Below are 12,888 nucleotides of genomic sequence, written 5' to 3'. Positions count from 1 at the left end.
AGGCCTACCTAGAAAACAAATTCTAACATGATTTTATTGTAATACAGTAGGGCTCATTTTCATGGGATGTCTCTTCTAAAATTATGCTAGAACTTGTTTTCTGGGTTGGTCTTATGTTTGGGGAAACAGGGTAATTTCATTCTTCACAACTGAATAATATATGTATAATATATAATATATATCACATTTTTTATTCATTATTCTGTGATGGGTCCTATGTTAGTCTATATCTTGGCCACTGTGAATTATGCTGCAGTAGACATGGATATGTAGGTATCTGTATAGCATGATAACTTTAATTCCTTACAGGTATACACCAAGGAGTAGTATGGCTGGGTTATTTGATATCTCTCTTTTAGTTTTTTGAGGAACCACTATTCTGACATATGGCTATATAATTTACATGCCCGCCAGAAGTGTAGAAGGGTCTTTTCCCCACCGGCATTCTATCATTTATTTTTTGTATTCTTGATGATAGCCTTCAGACTGGGGTGAGACAGAATTGCAATATCATTGTTATTTGCATTCCCCTAATGGCTAAAGATGTTGGCAGGCATGGCGGCACAGGCCTGTAATCCCAGCACTCTGGGAGGCTGAGGCAAGATGATCACAAGTTCAAGCCCAGCCTGAATAACTTAGCAATTTAGTGATACCCTGTCTCAAAATAAAAAATAAAAAAAAAATCAAATTAAAATTTAAAAAGCTGGGGATGTAGCTCAGTACAGATGTCCTGGGTTCAATCCCCAGTATCAAAAAAAGAAAAATAGAAGGGTAAGATATTGACCATTTTTTATATCCTTATTGGACATATGTAATTCTTTTGGTGTCTGTTCAATTCATTGTGCTACTTGATTTTTTTAGGGTTAAGTCTTAAAATTCTTTATATATTCTATATATTCATCTGAGATTTCATATCACTCCAGAAAGAATGGCTATCATCAAGGAATCAATGAATAACAAATGCTGGTGAGGCTTTAGGGAAAAGGGAACCCCATCTCCATTGTTGATGAGAGTGTAAACTGGTACAACCACTATGAAAATCAGTATGGAGATTCCTCAAAAAACTAAAACTCTAAAATCTCTAAAACTAGAGATTCCATTTGACCTAGTTATTCCTCTTCTAGGCATCTTCCTGAAAGTATTAAAAGCAGCATACCAAAGTGATATATGCATAACCATGTTTATAGCACCACAATTTATAATAGCCAAATCTTACAGCCCATATCCCATCAACAAATGAATGGATAAAGAAAATGTAGTATTTATATACAATGAAACACTACTTTGCCATGAAGAAGGATAAATGTAAGTCATTTGTAGGTAAATGGATGCACCTCGAGACCATAATTAAATGAAGTAAATCAGATACACAAGTTTAAATGTCTCATTGTTTCTCTTGTGTGAGGAACTCTAAGGACAAACAAGGAGCAAAATGCAGGATAGATATTGGGAAATAGGAAGACCATGTTCAAATGGGATGGGGAACAAAGGAGGCAGGAGAGGCAAGGGAAATAAGGGAAAAAAGATTTTAAAAACAAAGAATGGAAGGAAAAAATGGAAACAAAGCTTCTGTAAACAGGGAGGGAAAGAAGAGTTGAAGGGAGGGGAGGGGGGTGGGAAAAAAGAATTAAGATACATTATGTATAGGTACAAATTCCTTATAATGAGTGTAAACACTATGTATGGCAAATATGTACTAATAAAAAATGTTTAAAAACAAGAGCTGGAAAAGGTTATCATATATTTTGTAGGCTGCCTCTTCCCTCTGTTAGTTGTTTCTCTTGCTGTACAGAAACTTTTTAATTTGATGTAGTCCCACTTATTGATTCCTTCTATTATTGCCTATGCTATTTGAGTCCTATTCAGGAATTCTTTGCCTGTGCCTGTGGCTTCAAATACTTCCTCACTGTTTTCTTCTAGTAATTTCAAAGTTTCAGATTTTATACATAGGTCTTTGATCCATTTTGAATTAATTTTTGTACTGGGTGAAAGATAGAATCTAGTTTCAGTTTTCTATGTATAGATATCCAGTTTTCCCTGCATTTGTTAAAGTGGCTGTCTGTTATAGGAGTTTGCAAAGGAATAGATTTAATACAGAACACATAATTTATAGGATTATTTTATAATATTCAGCCAAAATGTTAAATGCAGAGGAGTGCAAGAGATCTGTCCACACACTAGAGACCCAAAGGATCCAGCTGAGGACCTGGATCCCATGGCAGTGTCCCACACAAGTCCAGCTAAATGCCTAGAGCCATGGCAATGTCTCTTGCAAGTCCCTATCAAGGATCTGCACGAGGAAGGCCCAAAGGCCAGTGGTGGAAGCTAGAAAGCCTATGCCGGAGGAGTGAAAGATTTGTGCTACCAGGCTGAGGGATCTACATTGGAGCCAGTAAGTGACACTCAAGGCAAAGATCAGAGATCCCCTGATAACAGCAGCCATTCCCAGCGACAGCAAGGACCAGAGCTCCTCCTCCTATGAGAACAGCCAGGTTCGCCTCAGGAAAACCAACCATGGGAAGTTTCTCCAAGAAAACCAACAGCAAGTGATCTTTCCCTCCAGTTCTTTTTTCATGCTGTTGCTAACAATCTTCAGGTGGGTTTTCCATGTCCAGAACCAATTCAGTTCAGCTGAGTGTTACAAGTTGACCAGTAGTTAATCCACCACACTGTCTTTTCTCCAACATGTTTTTGTTTCTTTGCCAAGAATCAGATGGCTGTGGTTGCATAGGTAGGTTTCTGAATCCTCTATTCTATTCTATTGGTCTGTGTGCCTATTTTTGTGTAAATACCATGCTATTTTTGTTACTATAGCTTTCTAATACAATTCAAATTCAGGTATTATCCCTCCAGACTTGTTCTTTTTTTACTTAGAATTGCTCTGGCTATTCTGGGTCATTTGTGTTTCCATATGAATTTTAGATGTTTGTTTTAAAGTTCTGTGAAGAATGTTGTTGGTATTTTGATAGGGATTGCACTGAATCTAAAGATTGCTTTTGGTAATATGGCTATTTTACCAATTTGAATCCTGCCAATCTATGAATATGGGATGTCTTTCCCTCTTCTAGTGTCTCTTCAGTTTCTTTCTTCAATGATTTGTAATTTTCATTGTAAAGGTCTTTTATACCTCCTTAGTTAGGTTCTTGCCTATGTATTTTTTGAAGCTATTGTGAAAGGAATTCTTTTCCTAATTCCTTGGCTAGTTCATTATTAGGTATAGAAAATATACTGATTTTTAATGTTGATCTTATATTCTGTCTAGTTATTTCTTGTTATATGACAAACCTCCCCAGATTCAGTGACCAAGTAACCACCATTTTTTATGCATATGAGTTCTCTCAATCAAGAATTTGAACAGGACACAGGACAAACAACATTTCTCTTATCTGTAAGGTCTGTGACATTAACAAACAATCCTGGTTTTTTTCCAAACTGAACAGCTGCTGGTGTTTCAAATGGCTGAAGACTAGAGTTATGTGGAGGTTTCTTCACTTAGAACTCTGGCTTTGGGCAGAGATAACTCAAAGGCAGAGGTCAGCTGGGAGCTTTGACTGGAGCCATCTCCATCTAGAGTGGTAAACACAGGGGAGAATAAGGTAGAACAGTTCAAAAGCCACCTACCTGGACATTCTGAAGTGGTAATAGCAGAAGTAACAAAGCAGATGAATGAGGCTCTAGAAAAAAACAAATCAGAAATAATTTCTCAGATAGCTACAGAGATGGTGACCATAATGAAAAATATGGATAGTGAATCTAGGGTAGATACAAGTTAAAAAAATAGAGAAGCTTAGGAAAATGATGGAAGCCATGAATGCTCAACATAGGAAAGAAATGGAATCCATGAAACAGATTCAAACAGATATGTAGGAGATTAAAAAATTATATTGAAAGCATATGCAGCACCAATGAGAATACAGAATATCAGACATGAAAGACAGGATTGTGATTAATTATCATGAAGAGAAAGATTTTTAAAAATAGCAAAGGACTGCAAAAAATCAATCCAATAGTTGCTAAATGATGCAAAGAATAGCATAAGATTGATTAGCGTCAATGAAAAAGTAACACATAGCACAAATGACATAAAAATCCTGTTCAAAGAAGTAATGGCAAAACACTTCCCATGCAGAGAAAAAGAATTTGGCATACAGATAATTGAGGCATATAGAATTCCAATTACCCATTAATTAAAAAATCTACACCAAGGCACATAATAGTCAAGATTCCAGAAATTCAATGCAAGAACAGAATATTAAAAGCTGTTAGAGAAAATAAATCACCTGGGCTGGGGATTTAGCTCAGTGGTGCTGCCACCTGCCTCTCAAGTGCAAGGTTCTGAGTTCATTCCCTGGTACCAAAAAAAGAAAAGAAATCACCTATAGAGAAAAGCCCATCAGAATCACAGCAGACTTCTCAACACACAAACCCTCGGGTCAAGGAAAATTTGGAGTGAAATATTTCAAGCCCTAAAGAAAACAACCTCTGACACACATTGATGCACCCTGTAAAACTATCTTTCAAAATCGATGGAGAAATAAGATACTTCTATGACCAACAACACCTGAAAAAATTCATGACTACTAAACCATCACTCAAAAACATTCTGAAGGACATTCTAGAAAGAGATAATGAGGACTACAACTCCGTGAACTCCAACAGAATGAATCTACCAGGCAAGGCAAGCAACTAAACAGAGGGTGGAAAAAAAGGAACAATAGGAAAATAACATGACAAGGATAAGTTGGTACATATCAGTTATAGCCATCAATTAAATGATCTCAATTCACCAATCAAAAGAAACAGACTGGCAGCATGGAACAAGAGACAAGATCCAACAATATGCTGCATACAAGAAACACATTCAATTAAAAAATTCATAGACTGAAAGTCAGAGGATGGAAAAAAATACTCCACATGACAGGAAATTTTAAAAAGCAAGGGTAGCTATTCTATTTTAGATAAAGTGGGTTTCAAGCCAAGACTGATTAAGAAAGACAAAGTAGGTCACTATATCCTTGTCAAGGGAATAATCCTAGAGAAAGAGATAACAATCATAAATAAATATATATATATATATATATATATATATATATATGCACCAAAACCCAGCACACCTAACTATATAAAACAAATATTAATAGACATGAAAAATCACATAAGGACTAATACAATTGTAATAGGAGACCTCAATACCCCACTGTCACAAATAGACAATCAACAAAGAAATGTCAGAACTGAACCAAACTTTTGAACAAATGAAGTTCGTAGATGTCTACAGAGTGTTCTACCCCACAGTTTTATAACACACATTCTCCTCAGCTGCTCATGGGATGTTCTCCAAAATAGAGCACATACTAGCTCACTGAGCATGCTTAAGTAAATGCAAAGGAATTGAAATTACCACATGCATATTATCAGACCATAATAGAATGAAATTGGAAAGCAATGGCAAAAGAAACTACAAGAACTTCATAAACACATGGAAATTAACATCATCCCGAACAACCTATATATAGGTCATAGATGAAATTAAAGAAGAAATTAGGCATTTTTACAATTAATAATGTCAAAACAACATAACAGAACTTATGAGAGGCAATGAAAGCAGTCTTATGAAGGAAATTTGTACTAGTGAATTCCTATATCAGAAAAACAGAGGGAGCCCAAATAACCTAATGTTGAACCTCAGGCTTCTAGAAAAAGTCAAGCCCAAAGCACATACAAGGGAGGAAATTATAAAGATCAGAACAGAAATTAATGCAATGGAGACTAAAAAAACAATACAAGGAATCAATGGATTGAAGAGTTAGTTTGTTCTTTGAAAGATTAAATAAAATTGACAAATCCTTAGTCAACCTGATCAAAAAAGGGAAAGACTCAGATGTATGCAATTAAGAATAAAAAGGGTGCACTTACACAAAGATGGCGGCGGTTGCAGGGCGTACTGCCCGGCTGGTGGTGTGGGGCAGAAGACTGTGGCGCGGGCTTACTCCCAGCTGATTGGCCGTGCTGAGCCTGGGTCCGTTGGCCCCGGCAGTGGCCAGCGTAGCCCTGGCAGGGACAGGAGGAGACTGGCATCACGGCCGCGTGAATGTCGCGGCGCACCAAGGCAGCCTCACTGCCTCCGCACAGAAAAACCTTGCCATGGAGCAGTAGAGAAATTCTCGCTTCCTAAGCAGTGGTTCTTGCAATTTTCTTCACTGGAACATGAAGGGGAATATTATATGACACCACGGGACTTCCTCTTTTCACTAATGTTTGAGCAAATGGGACGTAAAACTTCAGTCAAGCTGGCAAAAAAGGATATCGAGGATTTCCTGGCAGGAATCCAAAAGGCTGGTTGTGGATCAACCTTTTTTAGAGACCTTGGCGATAGAGGGCTGATTTCATACACTGTGTATCTTTTCTTGCTTACAATCCTCACTAAACCCCATACAGGGTTTCATGTGGCTTTTAAAATGCTAGATACAGATGGCAATGAGATGATTGAGAAAAAGGAGATTTTTAAGCTGCAGAAGATCGTAAGTAAACAAGATGACTTCAAGATAATGAAAACTAATGAAACAGAATGTCAGGATCAAACAATGAAAGAATCTGAAATTGACACAAACCTTCAGATGCGTTTCTTCGGAAAAAGACGAGAAAGAAAACTTCATTATAAAGAATTTCAAAGATTTATGGAAAATTTACAAACAGAAATTCAAGAAATGTAATTCATTCCGTTTTCCAAAGGTTGGAATTTCATGAGGAAAGAATTTTCACAGTGGCTACTTTTTTTCACTAACACTGAAAATGAAGATATTTGTTGGAAAAATGAAAGAGAGAAGTTGTCAGCAGGAGAGAGCATTAGTTTGGATGAGTTCAAGTCATTTTGCCATTTTATGACCCACTTGGATTTGGATGGTGATGAATGCCTCAGCCATGAAGAGTTTCTTGGGGTGTTAAAAACCAGGATGCATCGAGGTTTATGGGTACCACAACAACAGAGTATACAAGAATACTGGAAATGTGTGAAAAAAGAAAGCATTAAAGAAGTAAAAGAAGTCTGGGAAAGGCCTTTTTTAAAAAGAGATAACATGGAAATGATGTTGCTCCAAATGTCAGGATCTGAGATTTTTTTTCCACAGCATTAGCTGCTTTTATGAAGTTCTCACTGATTTCCTCTGTAATATAAAAATGCTATGTACGTGCTTTCTGATCCAATGGTTTCTTTTTCTTTTTTCCCATTAAGTTTATTGGTACATTTTAGGTATAAAATACAGTTACATACATCATTGGGATCTTGCACCATCACATGAGTATCTTGGTGTTTTTTTTTTCCCTTTCCCCTGCCCTCCCTTCCCTATTTGCAAAGACTTTGTTTCCTTTTTTTCTCCTTTTCTCATATTTTTTTCTTTTCCATTCTTTCCCTTCCTCTACCCCTCCCACTTCCCCTACTCCTTTAGACCTTCTCTTCCTATTACACAATAGCAATTATACATTTTTTCAATTACAATATCAAGATCTAGGAGACATTACCATAGATTTTACAGAATTTAAAAGGATATAGAAAGCATATTACAAAAATCTTTTTTGAAATAAATTTGACAACTTCTAAGAAGTACCTTGGAAGACAAATTAATGAAACAAACTCTGGAGAAAATATAAAATTTGAATGTCACCTATTAAAGAAAGTATATTCCTAGCTTGAAAACCTACCTATTCCTACCCATATGACAACAAAAGGCCCATATACATTTTAACTCATAAATTATATCAAACATTTAAAGCAGAAAAAAGAAGGAACACTTCTCCCTTCATTTTAGGAAATCAACATTGTGCTAATCCTAAAACTGGATAAAGATAATAGAAGAAAAAAGTATGAACATAGATAAAAATTTGTTTAACAAAACAAACTATTAGAACTCAGATCTGGCAGGATGTAGAAAGTGGTTTTATTATAGGGATGGCAGTGTTGGTTCAGCATTGGAAGATCCACCCCCATAAGTCATCATTTTAACAGAGGAAAGGAAAAAGCCATATGATCCTGTCACTAGTTGGAGAAAAAGTATTGGATTAAATTCTACAGCTGTTCCTGGTAAAAGCTATCAGGAGACTAGAAGTAGAACAGAACCTTCTCAATAGATTAAAGACCTGTACTCCATACTTCCAGCAAAAATGCCTTATATGAATGGAGAAGGTACAATGCTTTCTCCCTAAGGTGGGGAACAAGGACAGATATGCCTACTCTTCATCTATCCATTAAACTTTGAAATATAGGCCTAAACCTAAATAATCTGGCTATAAAATGACACAATTAGGATAGGATTGGCAAGGTAGAAGCAAAATCTTTATATGTAGATGAAATGATCATCTACAGAGAAAATACTAAGAAATCTCTAGGAGCCCCTAGAACTTGTATTTGAATTTAGCAGGATTAGAAAACACAAGGTATATATAAAAATTCAGGTCTATGTATACTTGCTATAAATGAAGAATTGGATATTGAAATTTAAAAGTTATGCAGGAGTACAAAGGACCTAGAAAAGTAATAAGAAAAAGACAAAAAAAACAGTGTTGGAAGATATTTAGTACCTAATTTTAAGACTTCCTCCAAAGCTACAGTAATCAAGGCAGTGTTGGTGAAAGAAAGGACATATAGACCATTGGAATAAAACAGAGAATCTAGAAATAGAACCACACATATATGGTCCACTGAGTTTTGAAAGATTATTTAACATTAATATTTTATAGAATATAAACTCAATTTAAGAGCCGAGGAAAAGTCAGTGTTTTCAGCAAATGGCACTAGAACACCTGGTATCTGTATATAAAAAATTAACCTCAACCCTTTATTTCCATACATGAAAATAACTTGAAGGGATCTATGAACCTAAATAAGAAAGCCTAAAAGTATAAAACTTTAAGAAGAAATTATAAGGGAAAATGTTTATGAATTTAGGGTAGGCAAGAACTACCTAGGATCCAAAATCATGATGTGTAAAAGAAAAAAATTGGTAAGTGAGATTCCATCAAAATTTAGAACTTGAAATGACATCATTAAAATGAAAAGTAGTCCTTAAACAGACCATATTTACAATGCATATAACCTATGACAAGAATATATAAAGAATTCTTACAGCTCATTAATAGACAACCCAATTAAAGAGTAGACACCTGCTGCGCAAGCAGAAAGACCCGAGTTCGATCCCCAGTACCAAAAAAAAAGAAAAGTAGACACAAGAAGATGATAAATAGCTAGTACAGCACAAGGAAAGGTGTGCAACTCTAGAATCAGAAAAATACTAATCAGTACAATAACAAGGTTGAATTATACACTCATTAGGGAGATGAAGTTAAAAGTTTTAAAAGCCTTGTCATGATTTTTTCTTTTTGTTGGATTCTCCCTCTTTGCGTTTAATTTGTCATGCCCAATGGATTCATTCTGCTGGGCTTCCTGGGGTTGTGAGCCTCATTGTCTTTTCCTAGGATATTGTCTAAAATTTTTTGGAGTGCTAGTTTGGTAATCATGAAGTTCCTGAAGTGCTCTTTATCATGAAAGTATCTTATTTCTCCATCAATTTTGAAAGATAGTTTTGCAGGTACATCAATCTGGGTTGGAGGCCATTTTCCTTTAGGGCCTGAAATACATCACTCCAAGCTCTTCTTGTCTTGAGGGTTTTCACTGAGACGTCTGCTGTGATTCTGATGGGCTTTCCTTTGTATGTGATTTGTTTCTTTTCTCTCACTGCTTGTAGAATTGTGTTCTTCTGTTGGATTTCTGGAATCCTAACTATTATATGCCTAGGTGTAGATTTTTTTTGATCAAGGCTCATTGGAGTCCTATATGCCTCACTTATCTGGATGTCAAGTTCTTTCCCCCTGCTTGGAAAGTTTTCTGCCATCACTTCTTTGAACAGTTTTTTTTACGTCATCTGCACTCTCTCCTCTTTCTTCGTTGACTCTAATCAGTCTTATGTTATTCTTCTTTGCATTGTCTAGCAGCTGCTGGATTGATTTCTTGGGTTCCCTTACAATTTTAAAGCAATTTTTCTTTTCCTGGTCACTAATTGCAATCTTATCTTCTGTATCTGAAATTCTGTCCTCACATTGGTTCATTCTTCTGCATAGACTTTCGATGGAGTTTTTAATCTCCTGGAAATCTGTTTGTATCTGTTTTATGGATTCTATTTGTTTCCTATGTTGTGATTCCATCTTGTTCCTCAGCTCCTTTTTATATTTATTAATCATGTCTTTTACTATGAGCACAGTCTCTGCTGTTATCTGAGAAATTATTTCTGATTTCATTTTTTCCAGATCCTTTTTTGTTGCCAGTTCAGGGAGTCCAGGTGGTTGAGCATCAGAGTGTTCCATCTCCTTTCCTTTCGGGGTTTCTGCAGGTGATCTGGAAGTCTGGAGGCCCAGAAGGCTCCTCTACACTGGGATCAGTGGTACAGGGGCCCAGAAGCCTCTTCTGAACTGGGAGCAGTGGTATAGTGGCCCAGAAGCCTCCTCTGCCAATAGCCTTCTTGTACACAAATAACAGACTCACTGAGAGAGAAATTAGGGAAACAGTTCCTTTTACAATAGCATCCAAAAAAATGAAATATTTAGGAATCAGTCTAACAAAGGAAGCAAAAGACCTCTACACAGAAAACTACAGCACTCTGAAAAAAAGAGATTGAAGAGAATATAAGAAAATGGAAAGACATCCCTTGTTCCTGGGTAGGAAGAACCAATATAGTCAAAATGGCCATATTTCCAAAACTGCTATATAGATTTAATGCAATGCCAATTGAATTTATAACAATATGTTTCACAGAAATAGACAAAACAATCCAAAAAATCATTTGGAACCACAAGCGACCTAGAATAGCAAAAGCAATTCCAGGCAACAGAGACATGGCAGGGGGTATCCCAATTCCCAACTTGAAACCATACTACAAAGCTACTGTGATAAAAACAGCATGGTACTGGCAAAGAAACAGACCCAAGGATCTGTGGAATAGATTAGAAGATGCAGAAACAATTTCAGACACACTAAGCCACCTTATCTTTGACAAAGGAGCCATCCACCCTCACTGGAAGAAAGATAGCCTATTTAATAAATGGTGTTGGAAAAACTGGATTTCAACCTGACAAAGATTAAAACTAGACCCATACCTTTCACCATGCACTAAACTAAGATTAAAAGTGGATTAAAGATCTAAATGTTAAAACAGAAACACTAAACCAGCTGGAAGAGAGATTAGGTAGAACTCTTGAAGACATTGGCATAGGAAAAGACTTTATGAACAAATCCTTAGTAGCACAGGAACTAGCACAAAGAATCAACAACTGGGATCTCATCTTATTAAAAAGATTCTGCACTGCAAAAGAAACCACCAACAGAGCTAAGAGACAACCTACAATGTGGGGAAAAAAGTTTTATCAGCTGTTCCTCGAAGGACTACGATCTGGAGTATATAAAGAACTTGAAAAAATCAGACTCCCCAATTTTAAAGACACAATTCAAATATGGGCATCTGAAATGAACAGATATTTCTCAGATAAAGAAGTAAAAGCAGCAAATAAACATATGAAAAAATGTTCAACATCACTGGTCATTTGAGAGATGCAGTTGAAAACAACACTGAGATTCCACCTCTCCCCAGAAAGAATGGCTGCTATCAAGAAATCAACCAATAACAAATGCTGGCGGGGGTGTGACGAGAAAGTAACCCTTCTCCATTGTTGGTGGGAGTGCAGACTGGCGTAACCACTGTGGAAATCAGTATGGAGATACCTCAAAGAACTAGGACTAGAGGTCGCATTTGACCCAGCTATCCCCTGCTGGGTATCTTCCCCAAAGAATTAAAAGAATCATACCACAGTGATATATGTGCTCCCAAGTTTATAGCCATATACTTTGTAATAGCTAAAGCTTGGAAACAGCCCAAGTGTCCATCAACTGGAAACTGGATAAAGGAGACGTGGGTTTTTTTTATAAAATGGAGTACTACTCAGCCATAATGAACAACAAACTAGAGATATTTATAGCTAATTGGATGCATATTGAGGCAATACTCTTAAGTAAAATACATAGAACACACGTGTAAATACTGAATAGTTCCTCTGGTGTGAGAAACTGAAAGTGTAAATAAGGATTAAAATGATTAAAACAAATAATTGATAATTTCAAACAGGAAGAAAAGGTTCAAAGGGGTAGGGGAAGTGGAAGAGGAAGGGGAAAAGAAAGAAGGGAAAGGAAAAATTATGAGAAAAGGAAAGAATAGAAACAAAGTCTTTGTAAATAGGGAAGAGTGAAGGGGGTGAAGGGAGGACAGGGAATGGGGAAAAAATAAGAGCCAAGATACATCATGCACAGGTACAAGAACCCAATGATAAATGTAAACATATTGTATACCTAAAATGTACCAATAAAAGAATTTCAGCAAAAAAATTAATAATAAAGCCAGAGTTTGGAGGCTTGGCACTGCTGGTCTTGCTTCTGAATTCCTTGTTTTCTTGGAGCTCCAATCTTCTGAATCTAAACTTTTGACTGACTCACTTGGAAACCAAGACCTGCATGTCAGTAGGGAGTACTCCTGTCACCAAAAGTAACAACTGTAAGAAATTTTCAAAATTCATCAAGTTCCTATAAATGGCCTACATATCTCCCTAATCTGTCCCTAAATCATGTATAGGCATCTAGATAATTTTGATCCTTAATCTTAAACTTTCTTATTATGATAATGTACTTCTCTGAATTTAAAATGCCAACTATTTTAAGACACATTGAAGTTTCAGAGACATTAAATGTGAAACAAAGAGCAACTTCATGTTGGCCTATTTTGACTTGTCCAGTTAATAGGACTACTCTTTGAAGTCTGACAGGTGGTAGCTTCCTCATCCCAAATGACCAGATCA

General features: G+C 36.4%; 1 pseudogene; it reads left to right on the top strand.

The window, feature by feature from the left end:
• Window positions 1–5,672: 5,672 nt before the first annotated feature.
• Window positions 5,673–7,185, top strand: LOC101717597 (calcium uptake protein 2, mitochondrial pseudogene; annotated as a pseudogene).
• Window positions 7,186–12,888: the final 5,703 nt, after the last annotated feature.

Source organism: Heterocephalus glaber, unplaced genomic scaffold (genome assembly GCF_053883595.1).
Source record: "Heterocephalus glaber isolate CG9 unplaced genomic scaffold, H.glaber_assembly_v1.0 deba00001497, whole genome shotgun sequence".
Lineage (NCBI taxonomy): Eukaryota > Metazoa > Chordata > Mammalia > Rodentia > Bathyergidae > Heterocephalus > Heterocephalus glaber.
This window is presented reverse-complemented; position numbering and strand designations above follow the sequence as displayed.